This window comes from Ochotona princeps, chromosome 13 (genome assembly GCF_030435755.1).
Source record: "Ochotona princeps isolate mOchPri1 chromosome 13, mOchPri1.hap1, whole genome shotgun sequence".
Classification (NCBI taxonomy): Eukaryota; Metazoa; Chordata; class Mammalia; order Lagomorpha; family Ochotonidae; genus Ochotona; species Ochotona princeps.
The window spans coordinates 18,883,653-18,900,981 of NC_080844.1; the positions used below are offsets into that span (position 1 = coordinate 18,883,653).

Genomic DNA, 17,329 nt, shown 5'->3' on the forward strand with positions numbered 1-17,329 from the left:
ATACCAGGATATTCAAAAGTTCATGAAAATGTCTATTATAAAAATCCATGTCCAAAAACTACTTGCATGAAAACCTTTCATTTTCATTTCATTTTTTTTTTACAAATATGTTGAGACCCTTAATATGATTTGTGTAGTCGATATTTTATGAAATTGTTTTGGTCAAAATATCTGATTATTTCTTTTATTATTGGCAACAAGTATTAAGAATTTCTCGGTATTAGAATACTTTAGAATCAACACAGCAAAGCCTAAATAGCTATAAGAAATCTGACAAATTGATCACTTTAACAATGTAATAAAATTTTTTTCTGCTTTAGTCGAATTAGTAAAACATAAAAGTTAGCTAATACAGATATTTTACCAAGAGAAAAAGGTATAGATTTTCTGCTTATTTTTGTTCTTAAACTAGATTTGAGTCTATGCACTGAAATGTCTTGAACATTCCCTTACAGCTATGTTTCAAATATTACATTACTCAACTTGAATCAGAAAAATCTACAAGCTGTCAGAAATCTAAAAAGATGAATATAAAAAATAAAAGGTTATTGGGCTGAAACTTTTTGCTATAATACGTCTATCTCCTCTAAATGAATTACCTATGCCTAGCACCTATACCACATCAATCTCACATACCTAAATGTGTAGTGTTTTTTTATTAGTACACAGGCAAAAGGCATTGATGCCAATTTTTATTGTTTTTGGAAAGGAATCCACAAGAGCTCTTATAGCAGCAACAAACCCTGAAAATTTTGAGATATTTTAGTAAAGATTAAGCATTGAGATAGTTTTTAGTACATGTCAGTGCAGGGTTCACCAAAGCATATTTTTAATGATAAAGATGGAACCACAGGTGAAAATGAAATATCTTCCTATGCCATTACAAATAATCTCTATTCATGCAGTTATTCACTGGGGTTTAATGAACAGGAGTAGTCATGTACTGTCACACTTGTAGTGTCATAGCAAAGGAGTAGAAAGATAACAGCATAAATGAGTCAGCCTTGGTTCTGTATTTGAAAGGTAAATTTTAAAAAAATACAATGCATGTTTGTCTTCTTGAATCCAATACATTCTTCCAAGGATCCTGAAATTCAGGCAAGAAGACATAGAATAAATTTTGCCTGATCGTGACTATAGGAATGAAGGGGCAGTTTCGTGACTTTTCAGGAATTTTCATCATCTCAAACAATGAGGTCATCTTCTCCAACACAGTGCACAGTATCAGCATCTTGGAGCAGTAGCAATATTTGGTTATTGAGTTACCATGTTCTTCTTAGCAAAATTTTCACATTTGTCTATTAAGGGATACTGTGAAATTAGCAACATAAATCCAATTATGTAATCTCTGAGAAATAAACTTCTTTAATAAAGGAATCAATTCACCAGGCACCAATGAAACCACATAGCAGTAAAATGAGCAAGTAGATATACAGAAATCATCCTTTAATCTCGTTGCTTTATTGTTTAAGTCGATTAAAAGTAAATTTCAAAGAAGAAAGCAATGATAACATTCTTTCACAGATTTAGAAGTTTTCCTCCCTAGGCTTGATATCTAATGGATTTTTGATGTATTTTACTTCCAAAAAAGATTATCTCAATTTCCATGTTGAACAGGCCTGGTAGGCAGTCGTATGTGAGCATTACTCTTGGGCAAAAGTCATCTCCCACAGTCAAAGGAGACAATAAGCTCGATTTCTTTTTAAGGTTTGATTGATCATTTCCCTCCTTTGACAAATTATTGCATACCTTGCCTGTTCCCTGTGGGTATAGAATACTTGATCTTTAACTGACGAGTTTTATTGTTTAAGGATCATGGATAGTTTCACAGCAGCTCTAGATATAAGCAAGGCTGATGTTTAGAAATCATTTCCTTCATAGCACAGAAGTAGCAGTTTTGCAGTGAAAGCTTGCACCATTTGAAGCTCCTACACAATAAAAACCTTAAGCTCATTTTTAATCTAGTGACTCTTCATCCATTTAATAATTTGCTAAGAGGTGTGTGTACTATTTATCCAACTGATTCATAAAAAGTAAATTAATGACATAGATTAGGATTGTATTACCTGTAATTATTTTTCCCTAGAGTGAATTTCCTTGCCCATGGATTGGGATGAGTTCTTAATGAGTGTTTCAGCAGTCACAGTAAAAGGTAACAGCATATAGCACTTGAGGGCCATGATGGGTATGCTGGGTTGAGATAGGTGGAAGTGTTTCCCTCATTTTATTGCCTAGGAAACTAAAGTCTAGGGTAATTAAGTGACTAGTCCCAGCTTACATAACTATTAGAGAGGGAGGGCCAGAAGTTTATTACTACTCTTGTGCTGTCACTGTCATAGGCCTTTACATTTTTTTTTTCCTGCATGGTTAGTTTTGCTTCTTAGTACAGTGTGTCAATAAGATTACTTCCATTGCTCTTAGGATTCTACTTTCACAGTGTGTCACAATTTTTAAAAAGATTTATATCTTGCTACATGGACTCAAATCAATTATATCTTTTCCAAAAGGGTGATTCTTGTGTTGCAGTGAGCACAGTATGTTTATAGCATTGCAGACACATAATCAATAATCAGAACCAGTCACAGGATCTATTCTCTGCAGTGTATGTAAGCATTTTGAATATTTCATGGGATGATACCTTATGTTTTAACATCTGCAGCACTACTGGGTGTTCTACATTTCATAAATTCTACTAGTCACCGACAACCTGTAAAATAGGAATTATGAAAATTTCAACAGCATTTCAGAAACAGACTGAAGAAGAGGACAGGAAAATTTTTTTATTATGCAATAAAATACAAGTTGAGTCATGATAAATGCTTTTGTCTTGATGTTCCCTTGAATCTCATTCAACTACTGAGTAAGTGTAATTTCAGTACTTGTGTGCTTAGAGAAGCTCATTTTTATTTGTTGACTGGCTTTTGTAAGCTCAGGGTCCTGGGAAAGTTGGTTCAAATTCTGCTGCAGATACCAAAGTCTGTGAGTGTTCAAGTCTCTTAAATAACATTGGCAATATTTGCTTTTAACCTATGTATGTATCCTGTAGGTTTTAAACCATGTGTAGATGACTTATAATATCCAACACATTGTAAATTCTATGTAAATACTTGTTATACTGTAATGTTTAGTGACTAGTGACAGGAAAATGACCTATACATGTTTGGTACATCTACCATTTTTATTTTTGAAAACTTAAGACTTGCTTAAATTTGTGCGGAAATATGGAGGGCTAATTGTAATCATAATGAAAATGCTTTATGCCCATAAATCTGTATCAGGAAATTTACTCACCTTTTATATATAAAATAATAATTTAAAAAAATAATTGTAATTTATACTCAGTCATCCCATACGTGATACAATGTAGCCCTGAAAATTCTTCAGTCTAGTAGATGAGATTGTCCCTGACTTATGGTGTAAGAAAATGCAGGCAAAAGTCTTGGAGTCTCTGCAGATTTAGTTAATGGTACCTGCAGACTTACTAAGTGCCTCTCCTTTCTTCTTCCCTTCCTCTCATGAATAAGCCATTGATATGACTACCACTATATCTCAAAATATGAACCCTTAATTAAAGAATATCAAATGTTTATTCAAATGTTTACTCAAGCATGAATTCCTGGAAAATCAACAGCAGCATGACCAGGGTATTTCAGGACATGCAAAATTTCTAGCATCCCTGATATACTAAGTCAGACATTTTGTTCATTTGTGTAAAGCAAGCCTTCTAGTTGATGCAACTAAAGCTGAGGACCAGTGATCAGCACCTTACAGGCATTTAATTTGTGTTCTCTTACACATGTGCACACTGTCATATGCATCAGTCTGTAGTGAAGAATTTAAAAGTGCAAACGTAATAAGCAGTGATTATTATTTTTGCCATATTGTAGTTTTCTTGTTTCCATTGAGCAGTGACATTTAGAGTTGATTGTTTCTTCGTTTTTAGGAGTGAGACATCAGTGGCAACAGGGACATAGTAGAGGAGCTGCCTGCAGCCCCCCTACCAGGCTTGAAACTGGCCCTCCCCCATTAACTGGGTCTCATGTGTGCTGGTGGGTGCTGTGACCCAGACTGGCATAGTCCACCTCACCTCAACATTGACCGGCAGGTACTATAATCTGACCTGGCCTGGTCTGCTCCCAGTTCCAGCTTATGCTGGGAGGTGTTGCAGCTAGCCCATGCCATACAGCAACCAGTCCTGCTCCTAATGTGAACTGGCTGGTTTTATGGCCTGACCTGGCCCCTTCTGCACCTTGTCCTAGTTCTCAGATCTGCCAGTGGTTGTTATAAATTGGCCCAGCCTGGCCAGTCCCCAAACCTGAGCCACATGTATGATGACAGGTACTGTAATCTGGCTTGGTCTGGGCTACTCCCAGCCTTGGTGGTTGTCCTCCCCCTCAGAGACTGCATCCTGACAAAGGAACTCCCCAAACTCCACTAACAGGTCTCCTTCCAGTGATAAATAATGCACATACTTCTTGGTCCTTGACCCAAACTTAGTCCATCTCCTATCCTGGCAGGAAAAGTGGCTTGGCCCAGCCAGCCCACATTCATTTTGATTCTTACTGTTGGGTGTTAGTCTGCTGTACATTCTGGCAAGCATAGTAACCAGGGCTGGAAGTTGGCCTAGGAGGTTATTGGGGATCGCTCCAACTAGGGTGCAGTTCCCACTGTTGTACACGAGGACCAAGTGTATGGTGGGCAGGGTTGGGCTGGGCTGCAGCATCTATTGGTTAGTATAGGAGATGGGACTGGAAACACAACTGACCCAGCAATTGTGACTACTACTATGCATAGGTGAATGTGGGTTTCTAACTGAGCCAGACCCCATACTGGCAAGCACACACAAGAGTCAGGTCTGGGGTCACCTTCTATGAAGTTTCTTTGGGAACCCCCCTACCCCCACTTGAACCGCTGGATCCAGAACTCCAACCACGGAGAAAATCATAGAATCCATGGTCTAACTATGGGGTACCTGTGTTAGACCTCCTGAGTGGCTAAGATGGAGTGGTGGATGGTTGCCCAGATGCATGTAGAGGAATGGCAGTCTGTTGGGTCTTACATAGAACATCAGGTACTATAGTGGGAAAAGGAGGACAGAACAAATTGGTCAACAATATCTTGGCAATTAGAGAGTCTGGGGTGGACTGTGTCAGCAAATCAATCTTGGAAAGATTTCTTCATCCTTGGATTGGCAAGATTGACAGCATTTCAGAACTACTGAAACCACTTGAGCAGAACTCTCAGAGCATGCTCCACATTGGGGTCCCCTTTTCCTGTCCCCTGGTACTGAGATGGTTGGGATGCTAGGTACAGCTTCTCCTTTTATCTCTCCCCCTTCCACCAGATACAGGTAGAAGGAAAAGAAAAATTTGGAAACAATGATCTCACCCACTTCCCTGATCCTGCACCCTTCCCACCCTAATCAACTGTGTAACATCAAAAAAAGAGTGAAACACAGTGGAGGAGAACCAGCATTCTGCAGGCTATTAACATATTCTTTTGAAGAATAGTAAGAAGGAAAAATTTTTAACAGAACAGATTGATGGAAGAGAAAAACATTTTTTTAAAAATCATGGGCTTCTGGGCTATGTTGTTAGCAAAAACCATTTTTATTTATTGAATTTGATGGCTAAGATGTTAGGATAGTAGAACAAACAGAAAGTTTCATTTGAATTTATGTTATTTTTTGTGGCCATGAGTATTATTTAGATGAAGTAAAAATGCATACAGAAGGACACTTTAAGATCACAACTGCCAAGATGATTATGCCTCAGTATATAAAATGTTCCTCTCTGATGGGTTAAATCCAACCCTGCGAGTCTACAATGGAAAAGGTACTTTGTATTTACATAGGTGGTTATCAAAAGAATTCGTACTGAGAATTGAGGTTGTCCCAGATGGATTGCATCTCCATTAGCTTCTTATCACTGGATAATGGAAAGACATGCATTGATCACAATCACTGAGGTAGAGAAGAAAGAGATAAGTTCCTGTATAAATCTGAGGCATAGAGGACTGAACAATATGGACAAGAAAGTGAAGCAGTAGATTCAAGAAAGCAAGACTTGGGCCTGGCGCCGTGGCCTAGCAGCTAAAGGCCTCGCCTTGAAAACCCCGGGATCTCATATGGGTGCCGGTTCTAATCCCGGCAGCTCCACTTCCCATCCAGCTCCCTGCTTGTGGCCTGGGAAAGCAGTCGAGGACAGCCCAATGCATTGGGACACTGCACCCTCGTGGGAGACCTGGAAGAGGTTCCAGGTTCCCGGCTTCGGATCGGCACAGCATTGGTCCGTTGTGGCTCACTTGGGGAGTGAAACATCGGACGGGAGATCTTCCTCTCTGTCTCTCGTCCTCTCTGTATATCTGGCTGTAATAAAATGAATAAATCTTTAAAAAAAAAAAAAGAAAGCAAGACTTGACTGCTCAGAGGTGGATAGGAAGGGATCAAGAAATGATCTGGGATAGCTAACTATTGTCCCCTACAACTAACCATTAAAGAATTACTACTTGTCTCCTCTAAAGAACAGTCAGGCTAACTAGTAAGTGCATGCTGTATATGCATACTCCTGTTTTCTCCCATTTCTAATATAACCTCTTTTTTTTATTGACTTGAAAGTGTTATTGTCTACAATTTTGTGTAACTGAGTGGTCTAAAACAACATTGTTTGAAAAATGAAACATTGCTTAAGCTATATCAATAACTGAATTTGTTGTTGTTGTGGCTTTGTTTCCAAAGCAAATTTTATGAAGTGCCTCTTCAGATGAAAGTTTCAAGATCAGGCTTTTGTGATTAAGCAGTCAGGAGCAGCCTTCAGGAACCCTATCTAGAGGCTTTTTGTTCGTTATCTTTTGTTCTTTCTCCTTCTTTCCCTTGAATAGAGTACCCCCATGCCAATATGAGTTGAAGTCAGGTAATATAGTTTGAAAACTACTGCTCTTGTTGCATCTAAGGTTACTTTCAGTGTCTTCAAATAAGTCATGGAAATTCTTGGCTATATGGAGTATCTCTGTAACACTCCTATACTCAAGAGTCATTAACACAACTGCACAGGTGACTAAGCTGAGTTTTAAAGCGGTCAAATAACTTTCTAAAGCCATGGACCTGGGTTCCTCAACTATATATTAACTTCTTGCTAGTCCTCAGTGAGACATTGAAGTACATCATCTATGGTGTTTTGTCTGACAGTTGGTCAATGAAGATAGAATTTTAGATCTGTACTTTCATCCATGAAGAATTTCTTAGACTCTTGTGAGGCATTGCTAATCACCAGAGAGAGCATCACCAAAGGAAAGGCAGAACCCTATAGAAAGAAACAGATGGGAAACTCACAAGGGAGTTTTGACAAACAGAAGACATATTTAGAGGAAATAGAAGAATTTTAAGGAAAAGAGAAGACATCTTGGACTGATATGAATATGTTTTGTGAAAGAAACAGTAATTGAACCTCATCAAAATTATAGAGTAGAATAGATCCATGTGGCCTTGTTCTCCTCTTCAGAGATTCAGCTGGTTTTGTGCCCTTTGAAAAGTGATTTAATTTTCCCAAGCCTCACTTTTTGTACTTTAAAAATGTTAGGGACCTGCCTTATGACCTGCAAGGATTAACTAAATGTCTGTGGGTGCCTTCCTGTAGAAATGAGGGGATACTACATTCTAAAAACACTTACTGTGCTGTGAACAGCTGTTATTGTCACAGGTATAGCCATAAAAACAAGAAAGAATTCTGAAGGGAGTTGGAACCTTCATTACTGGCAGAATCTGAGTAGTACCCTGGTGAAACCTAGTGCATAGATTGAAACTCTTAAGTGCAGCAAAGAGGAAAGTCATGTTCTAGAAGCTGTGGTCATTGAGAGATCCCAGACCCCAAAGTACCTATCCTTTCTTCACAGCCACGCATGGAGAGAATTAGTTTAGATTTGTACTTAGATGAACTGTTATAATAATAACAAACATCAAAATCATACTACTCTTAAGGATATGGGAGCTCCCATTCATTGATTTATTCTCCAAATATATCAGCTGGGATTTGGGCTGAGCCAACTTCAGAAAATACTAGTTCAACCCAGGTCTTCCTCTTGAGACCTGGTTTATGTTGGCTAAACTAGAGTAATAAAACAGAGAAGGGGTTTGGACCTAGTTGCTTCAACCTGGGATGTGAATATCTCAATTGGCATGTAGTAAAGATAAATGTCCACATGAAGTTTTAAGACTTTCAAAATATTACATGTAAATCTTCTGAAATGCTAAGCCCATTAAATTCAAATTTGAGTTTGAGGAGACCCTAACTATTTAAAAAAAAACCTTCATTTGCCTATAAATTAATTTTTTTTTTTTAGTTTTAAAGCAAGATTTATTAGAAAAGTTGAGAAAGGAGACGCCCATCCTTGTGACGGGAGGGGGCTTTGAGATAGAAAGGACCCTTACCCCCTGCCATAGTGGCAAGAGGAAAAGTGGGAAAAAAAGTATAAATCAATTTTAAAACTAGAAAAATAGAAATTAATTCTCTAAATATTTGGGGTCTTAATTTAGTTACCATATTCCTTAAATGAATTTTAGATTTAAGAAGAGAGAATTAAAAATATTTACTTATTTTCTGAATTTCCAACTTATTCCTGTGTTTGTTAAATAGCTTAGATCATAGGCAGTAATAAACAACTGTAACAGTAGCAAGAATATTATCCTGTGTTGATCTTTTTCCTGTACTAATTGAGCTACCTTAATATACCTGTAAGTAATTTTATTCCTTCAAAGTGATGTATCAATTAAATGTTGAGTAAAGATCTTAGAAGTTACTTATAAGCCACAATCATGTAAAGATACCTTGAACATTTTCTGCTTTGTTCTTTCTTGGACATTTTAAAGGTCCAGATTTTATCGCTCTGCTTTTTAATGATTATGCTCATTTCTGAGCATTAATCGTTTGTGTACAGTTTGGATGTGATTCTGTTCTTAGTGAGGTTTTACTTCAGATTGAGGTGGCCAAATATGCTTTTCATTTTCTCTTTGCGTTTTCCTTTTATGTGGTATATTAGTGTTCTTTTTCTTCGACTTGTCTCCCCACTTTTTTCTGTTCCTCTGTACAGCTGGAAAGTGGTTTCTTTTCTGTTCTTGATGTGCATATTCTACTTAGTCCCTGCAAGTTGATAATTTGAACTAGAATATTAATACTTTGCATTCATGTTTCATGAATACTTTGAATTGGAAGCTATTATGCATGCCCCTTCTTAATAGGGCTGATTGAATTAGAATAGCAGGCAGTGGTGAGAGGATTCCTGCCTTTCTAAAGGTGTGTTCGACAGTAACGCGTATCTAGTGATTGACTTGGCACACACACTCAGAATATTTAAATTTCAGATTTTCCTATTTCAAATTTTGTAATGATGATATGAAATTTGGCCTTGGGCCATAGATTTTGTACTGAGATAAGTCATTGGTAGTTTAAAATTTATACAATAATTATGTTGACTGATTTTCATTGCTCAGCAGAAAAACTTAAAAAAAAAAAGTTAAGCGCTGGCAGGCTTGATTTATTTACACCCATTCTATTAACATCTTGGCGCATTTGTTAGTAAGCACTAGATTTCTCTTCCAGGTGAGCTCTTAAGGCATGTGAATTCACAACATTCAGTGAGCAAATTTGCACTTCTTGAAGCTTGTTCTCATTGTTATTAATGTTGTGGAATGGTTTAATTCATTTGCTATGCTGTCTAGGAAATTTTTAAATTTTGAGTTGGATTTCATAAATTGATATCCATGGAATAGATAAGCTGCCTTCTGCTACACTCTATTAAAAGTATTAACTGCTCAATAAACACTTGGAGCATATCTATGCCTTCTTACACCAGTTAAAAAATGTCCATCCACTTTTGTCCTTTAGAAAACTTTGCCTGCTGTTTTAAAAAATGGCCTTTTTGTGTTACATAATACAATGTAATTAATGAATTAAAAATAATAAAAAAAAGAAAAAAATGGCCTTTAGTGAGTTCTCAGTAGCCATTTCAGATTCCTTGAGGCATTATCTTTAGCATAAAGATGTTGTAGTTAAAATTATCTGCTTGAACCTAAAAGAAAATGAACAGATTGACAAGAATAGTGACGAAGAGTCTTGCTTTTACCATGATGCAGCAGCTACAAAAACTTTGACTTGGATCGTATGGTACTCAGCAGCACATAAAATACTTTTTATTGTTTTCTAAACAAATCATTTAAAGCCTGGAATGTTGGTACAGAAGTTTCAATAGAGGATATTGACAATACAAAAGAGTTGTAATGTATTTACCCTTAAATTTTTCTAATGATACTGTTTTGGTCTTAACGTTTCCCAGGAAATGATGACCATGGATTTTGAGTTCTAGTAGATGGGGAAAAAATTTTTTTAATGTATTTAAGAAGATTTTTTTAAACATAGAAATATAAAAACACTTTTTTTTACTGAAGAAGAGCATGTTTTTTACAAAAAAAAAATGGTTTAGTTCTTGTGAGGGCTAAAACCTTACTGTGTCAAATGTTGAAAAGAATTTTGAAAACTGGCCTAAATATTCTAAATATCTTCTTTTTAGTGCTTAGCTAGGTGTAAGCAGGACTGGGAATTAGAGAGAGCCTCACATGATAGCAAAGAACATGCATAAATTTGCAACAAGTCAACCAATCAAAATGGGAAAAATGAGTCTAGAAGCCTGTGTTGCGGTGCACCCTATTAAGCTGCATCCTGTGATACTGGCACTCCACAGAGGCACGGGCTCCTGTCCTAGCTTATCCATTTTCAGTCCTGCCTCATTTTAATGTGCCTGGGAAGTAGCAGAAGATAACCTAAATGGTTGGGATCCTGGCATCCTAGTGGGAGACCCAGATGGAGTTTCTGGATCTTGCTTTCAGCCTTGAGCCTGGCCCAACTCTGGATGTTGTTACCATTTGGAGAATAAAGACATGGAAGACACCTCTCTCCATCTTTTCTTTTTTACTCTGTTAATCTACATTTAAGTAAATTAATAAATCTCTTTAAAAACTATAGTTCTAATGTGTCAGATACTTAGTGAGGCTCATACATGGTAGAATTAATCTACCCTTTTGTAAGAAGTCAGTTGGATAACAAGGACTGGTATGGAGGAAAATAAGCATGGGAGATCCTTCAATAATTGTTTAGCATAAGATTGTTTTACTATTCAGACTCTTGATCTGATAAAATACAATATTTCCGGTGTGCATTGATTGGAAATTTTATTACTTAAGGATTGAATTCAAATTTAAATACAAAGTAAATCAATATGGCATAATTGATCAGCATTTATTTTTATTCCTCTTAGGAGAAATTATAATAGCTTTGGAACTCACATAGTCATGCACTGCCTAATGACATTTGTGTTAATGATAGATCATATTTATGATGGGCTATACTGTATGACTTGGGTGTGAGTAAGCTATTCCATCTACGTTTGTGTTTAGATAGCAATGAAATGACCTAGTGACTCATTTTTCAGAATGTATTCTTAAGCAATGCATGACCATAGCTCACTTTTTCTGTGAGCCCTGTGATTTTCTGCTTGGTATTTCCTTAAAGAGTTAATTATTTCCTCCTGAAATGATTTTCAGGTAGGTTAACAAACTATGAACATCACGGTCATTTGAATTATAGAAGCATATCAGCTTTTAAGGACCCTTCTTTATAAAGTGCTGTGTATCATAAAACAGATTTTTTTAGTTCATCTATAATAATGCTGTGGCATAATATGGAAGATGAACTAACTGTTTATATTCTGATTTCCCTCAAAAGTATTTCCACAGACTGAAGCTTACGGCCAGGACCATGGGCTTCCTATCAGACTGAATGATAGCTCTGTGCTTAGGTAACCATAATAGATGAGTTACTTAACCTAACTGAGTTTAAATTCATTATTTTAAAAATGTATTTGTTTTATTTATTTGAAAAACAAGATGACATAAATGGAGGGATAGGAGACAGACAGAAAGTGATTGTTTCATCTTCCACTCTGGTACACTTCCCTAAAGGTCCACAGCACATTGGAGCTGGGGGAGACTGAAACCAGGAGCCCAGAACTCAATGCGGTCTCCCACACAAACGGCAGGGGCGCCACTGTTGGATCCGTCACCCTCTCCCTGTAAGGGTGCATGAAGAGCAGGGACTTAAACTCAGGTGCTCTAGTTTAGAGAGTAGGTGTCCAAACTACTACGCTAAATGCTCACCCCACAGTCTATAATTTGTCTGATAAAACACCGTGGACTTTTAAACTAACACACAGTATTAGACGTTTAGCAGTAAACATTTCCCTGTTTCTATTTTGCAGGCCACAAGTAGGTAACAATGAATAGAGGAAAGGGATACATACTCTGAAGGAGGAGAGTCAAAAGCACCTAAATAGTGTTTGTCTCCTTATTTGATTACTGCCTCCTAATCCAGATTGCCACCTGCCTGGCTCTTTAAGACTTTTCTGTCTCCCTTAGGAGATAACAGTGACTTTCAGTAATTTTCCCCTTGCATTCTTTTTTTTTTTTTTAAGATTTTTTTATTATTATTATTGGAAAGCCGGATATACAGAGAGGAGGAGAGACAGAGAGGAAGATCTTCCAGCCGATGTTTGACTCCCCAAGTGAGCCGCAACGGGCCTGTACGCGCCAATCCGATGCCGGGACCAGGAACCTCTTCCGGGTCTCCCAAGCGGGTGCAGGGTCCCAAAGCTTTGGGCCGTCCTCGACTGCTTTCCCAGGCCACAAGCAGAGAGCTGGATGGGAAGTGGAGCTGCCGGGATTAGAACCGGCGCCCATATGGGATCCCGGGGCGTTCAAGGCGAGGACTTTAGCTGTTAGGCCACGCCGCCGGGCCCTCCCCTTGCATTCTATAGACATAAACACCAGGTTAATTTCATTCTTTTCTAATTTTGTTACAAGATATAACTGGTTTTATCAGTCTTTTGGACTTTTTCGCATAACTTAGCAGCTCTCCCCATGTTGTGGCTTCAACTCATTTCTCCCACTACAGGTGACACGATGGCACCGTTATGGCATTATGGTCTGTTGGGCCACCCACTTGGGTTGAATCCTGACTGTATCTCAACAAGTTGCATAACTTCAGGTTTTCTAGACATGAAACAGAGGCAATAAATAAAACTGCATGGGTTGTAATGAGGCTTAAATAAGGTGATATATGTCAAGTGATGTGACAAATCAGAGAATGAAATCCATAAGTGACAATGATTATGGTGGTTTCCTTTCCCTGGATAACCATCATAAAGATGGTTGCTTAGGGCTTCTCATGAAGTCTTCAAAATCTCCTGAACATGTTGTGGTATTGTGCTTTTGTGCATGGTGTTTCATTCCATTTAGATTGTTCTCCATCTGCCTAGCTGTAAAACTGAGGTCTCCGTTTAAAGATGCTGTTCACTTTGTTCTTCCTTTATCCTAGTCCCTGTATTGTTTGTGTCTTGTTCAGAGGGGTTATAGTGTCTCTTTCAGTAAGCTGTTGTTAGGTCTTTATACACTAAGCCATGCCATGTTCTTTCTAAGGCATACCCTGAGGTCAGGGAGCAGCAAATGATAGCCCAAGTGGTTAAGTCTCTGCATCCATATGAGTATCTGGGTTGAGTTTCAGGCTCTGGCTCTGGCTTGGTACAGTAATACCTTGTGGCATTTGGGGAGTAAGCCAGCAATTGAATAGATTTTCTCTTCCTTCCTCTTCATTTTCCTCTCTTTCTGTTCTCCTTTCTCACCTCCTTAACTTCCTTCCTTTCCTCGATCTCTCTTTCTTTGCTTTTCAAATAAAATTTAAGATATTATAAAATCATCAGTATACATTCAGGCTGATTTTTTTTTTTTTGCCCTGCATGTTTAACATACAGACTTCCTCTGTGAATTAACCCTGAGTTTAGGACCCTACCCTACAAATTTTGTCCCTTAAACTGACTAAGCAAAACAATGCCTTTCAATTTGAATACAAAATTAGGAGTGTGTGTGTATCAGGCAGTATTCTTTCTTTTACAAACAAAAATAAGTAGTTTGGTTTGCAAAGAAATACACATACTGATAATCTTAATAGCATTCGACATTAGGGGACTTTGACCTGATGCTATTTATTTTGTTTAAAATAGGGCCAGACATTTTCTTAGGCAAATGCAAAATCTAATATTTACCTTTAAGATTTATGGTGAAATTTACTTCGTTGATATCGATGTATCCTTTTAGTCACATTATTGTCTTTTATTTACTTTTAAATAAAGGGCATATAATGCATTGGTTATCTTTACATTCTTGGTTGACCATAGATGTGTTGTAACATTTTCTTTGGGTTCTAATTATTAGAAAGAAACTAGTTGGGTTTCCTCAAAGAATTAATGATCAGCCAGATTTCTGGCCTCGAATATTTATTTGCTTTGAATAACAAATCTTCTTCCGACAATGGTTAGACAGGACTCATTTGCAGTAAGCGGCTGTGTACCAGATCTTGGAAGTAATTAGATTGCTTCATAGCTTAGTTTCACAAGCCTCACTCAGTATATGGATTCTTAAATAAACAAGAAGAAAATTATATTACAAGAAATGACAGCCCATGTACAAATCCCCTAGTATAATAAAAAGTGATTAAAGATGTTGTTCAAGTGAAGTAAGATTCCTAGACATTTTCCTACAAGACTCTATTGAGATTTTTGTACTGTTACTGAATAAATATGGGAATATGTTAAGTTGCATTGTTTTTTTGGTTGTTGTTTTCTGTTAAACCATGTGAGCTGGCAAACAGTTTCTTTGGAAACCCAGGAAATGGTCCTGGGGATGCTTTCTTTCCTTTTGTTGCTCATTTGAACTGCGTTCACCCTTTCTTATGTCTGAAAAGGAGTGGACACTGCTGGAGTCGCATTGCATCTTCACTGTGTTACGCGTGTAGCAGCTTTGTTAGCAGTGACAGCTGATGTGAATAGTGGGTCACACCTGTTAATAGTGCACTTCAGTGCTGAGAGCTCTTCCCCACTGGGCTTTCCTCTAGCCACAATCAAGTACAAGCAGTCTTCTGTCTCTTCATTTTATAAACATATTAGTCACCCTCCTTTCTCAGCCCATCTCTCTAATTCCCTAGAACCCCTCTCCAAATTACCTCCCTTGGTCTTTTGTTCTTCAGTACATTGCTTAAAAATGCACTATGGTTTTTGTTTTGTTTATCATGAGAAGAAGCAACATAAAACTACCCTCTCAGCAAATTTTAAGCTTACAGAATAACATTACTAATTTTAAGCAATGTTCTGTGCATAGCTCTCAAGAACTCCTATATTTTGTATCAAATAAACTGTGCTACCTTGGACTAACACCTACCACTCTCCTGGTCCTGGAAGACCATCATTCCATTCTATTTGTTTCATTGTTTAGGTTCATCATAGAAGGATTCTTCAAACAGTTTGTGAAAATTGAGTATTATGGGAAAACAATGCCTGGTTGTCAAGCAATTTTGCACGAGAACAGGGTTATCTTTTCATTACCTTTCCACAACATTTTTTAAAAGACTATTGCATAAGTGGTATTTGTACATAAATGAATAGGATGAAATTTTTGCAACTTATAGACAAGTTAATGTCATAAATTTAATTATTTTCACAGTTGTATATCCTCAAAATCAAATAGGATACATTAAACACAGAGTGTTTCTTTTTTGGAAATTGTGTCTCAGAAAGGTGGTTTTAAAATATACTAAGCTTTGCCAAATGGATAGTTTAATGGGGTGGGACCATGCGTACTTAGGTGGGGGGTGGGTATTTCTGTTGTTGTGAGCTTTTGAATGACTGGGTGAAACTCCCTGTATGTTTTCTGAAAACTGAGTACCATTTTAGGAAAAATTGATAGCTCCTCAATAGTTAGAGCTTTTTCTCTAATTACTAACTGGCTTTAACTTTTTGAGTAATGCTGAATAAGGAAGCACTGAGGATAGTTAATGTACTTTGGCGTGGTCGACAATTTAAGGATTGATTTGAACTAATTTCATGCTTACCTAACAAAAGAATTTTATCTCTTCCTAATCCTTTCATTGGATTCACTGGTGCTCACTGTATTCTAACTCTGAAATTCTTCAGTTCTACAGTGAAGTAGTTGCTTTCTCTGCAGAATATTGTACTTCAAAGGGTTTATTAGTCATCAAATTCCAGTACATATCCATAAACCTTTTGCTTTTTTTTCTGTATGTGCTAATGGTGATCATTAGATCCTGGGTGTATTGCAAAGTGTTTGCTGTATGCAAAGAGTGTGTACATCAGTAACTTGATTTTATAGGTAAAAGAGGAAAAGGAAATCGATGTTAAAAGGTACATAAGCTTTATAAGTACAGCCAAGTCAGGAAAACCTTTTCAAGACATTTTATTGATCTTGTAATATTTAGAATTTGAAGTCTCAAAGCTTGCATTCTAGTCTGCTAGACCCTGTGACTTAAACAATAGGAGTACGTATATTTGGGGGCCCAATGAGGTAGTCTAGTGGCTAAAGTCCTCACCTTGCATCCACCAGGATCCCATATGGATGCAACTTAGTATCCCAGCTGCTCTGTTTTCTATCCAGCTCTCTGCTGTGGCCTGGGAAAGCAGAAGAGGATGGCCCAAAGCTTTGGGATCCTGTACCCTTATCGGAAACCCAGAAGAAGCTCCTGGCTCCTGGGTGCAGTTTGGCTCAGCACTAACCCTTGTAGCTGTGCTGGAGTCCTAGCGAATAAGGAGTTAAAATGAGCCAATATCTGGTCACAGAAATTCCACTATGGTTTATCATGTGTGGGCTCTTTGATCATCGTTTTCCTTTTTACTTGCCTTTGCCTCACTTTCATGATGGTCCCTGGAAGCATTCCTTACAAGAATAATCCAAACCTAAGTGTCCCTTCTACACAAGTGATAATTTTGATTTCTTTACAAGATGAAACAATTGAATAGATTTCTGCCTCTTAGTCCTTAGGTAGGATTTATCAGAGTGTTACTTCTGACTTTGAACCAGAATTCCCAATTGGATTTTGATACATCTCAACAAAGGCAAATTTATAGTAAAAAGAATTGAATTCATGGTATTGTATTTTATTTTACTGAGTCTAAAATAAAAGTAGATAGGAGAATATTTGTTTTTTCAGTGGTCCCACATCTGTAGTTGTTATGCAACAGTGCTAAACACTGCATTTACAAATATGTATTTGGCATATACTATCATAAGTACCCTAAATGAAAATTATCAACTGCATGACTTAGATCTACAGTACCAAGTTAAAAGGATGATAAAGATAGGATTCAGGACTCGACATCCAAGTAATACATTGAATAATTTCATGTTGAAACTTTCCCCAGCAGTTTATCCACAATTTCACTT

At 37.3% G+C, this 17,329-nt stretch overlaps 1 protein-coding gene across 2 annotated transcripts in view; it reads left to right on the top strand.

The window, feature by feature from the left end:
• The window catches only part of PRKG1 (protein kinase cGMP-dependent 1), a 1,159,635-nt gene that overhangs the window by 464,018 nt on the left and 678,288 nt on the right, over window positions 1-17,329 (top strand). The window lies entirely within an intron of this gene.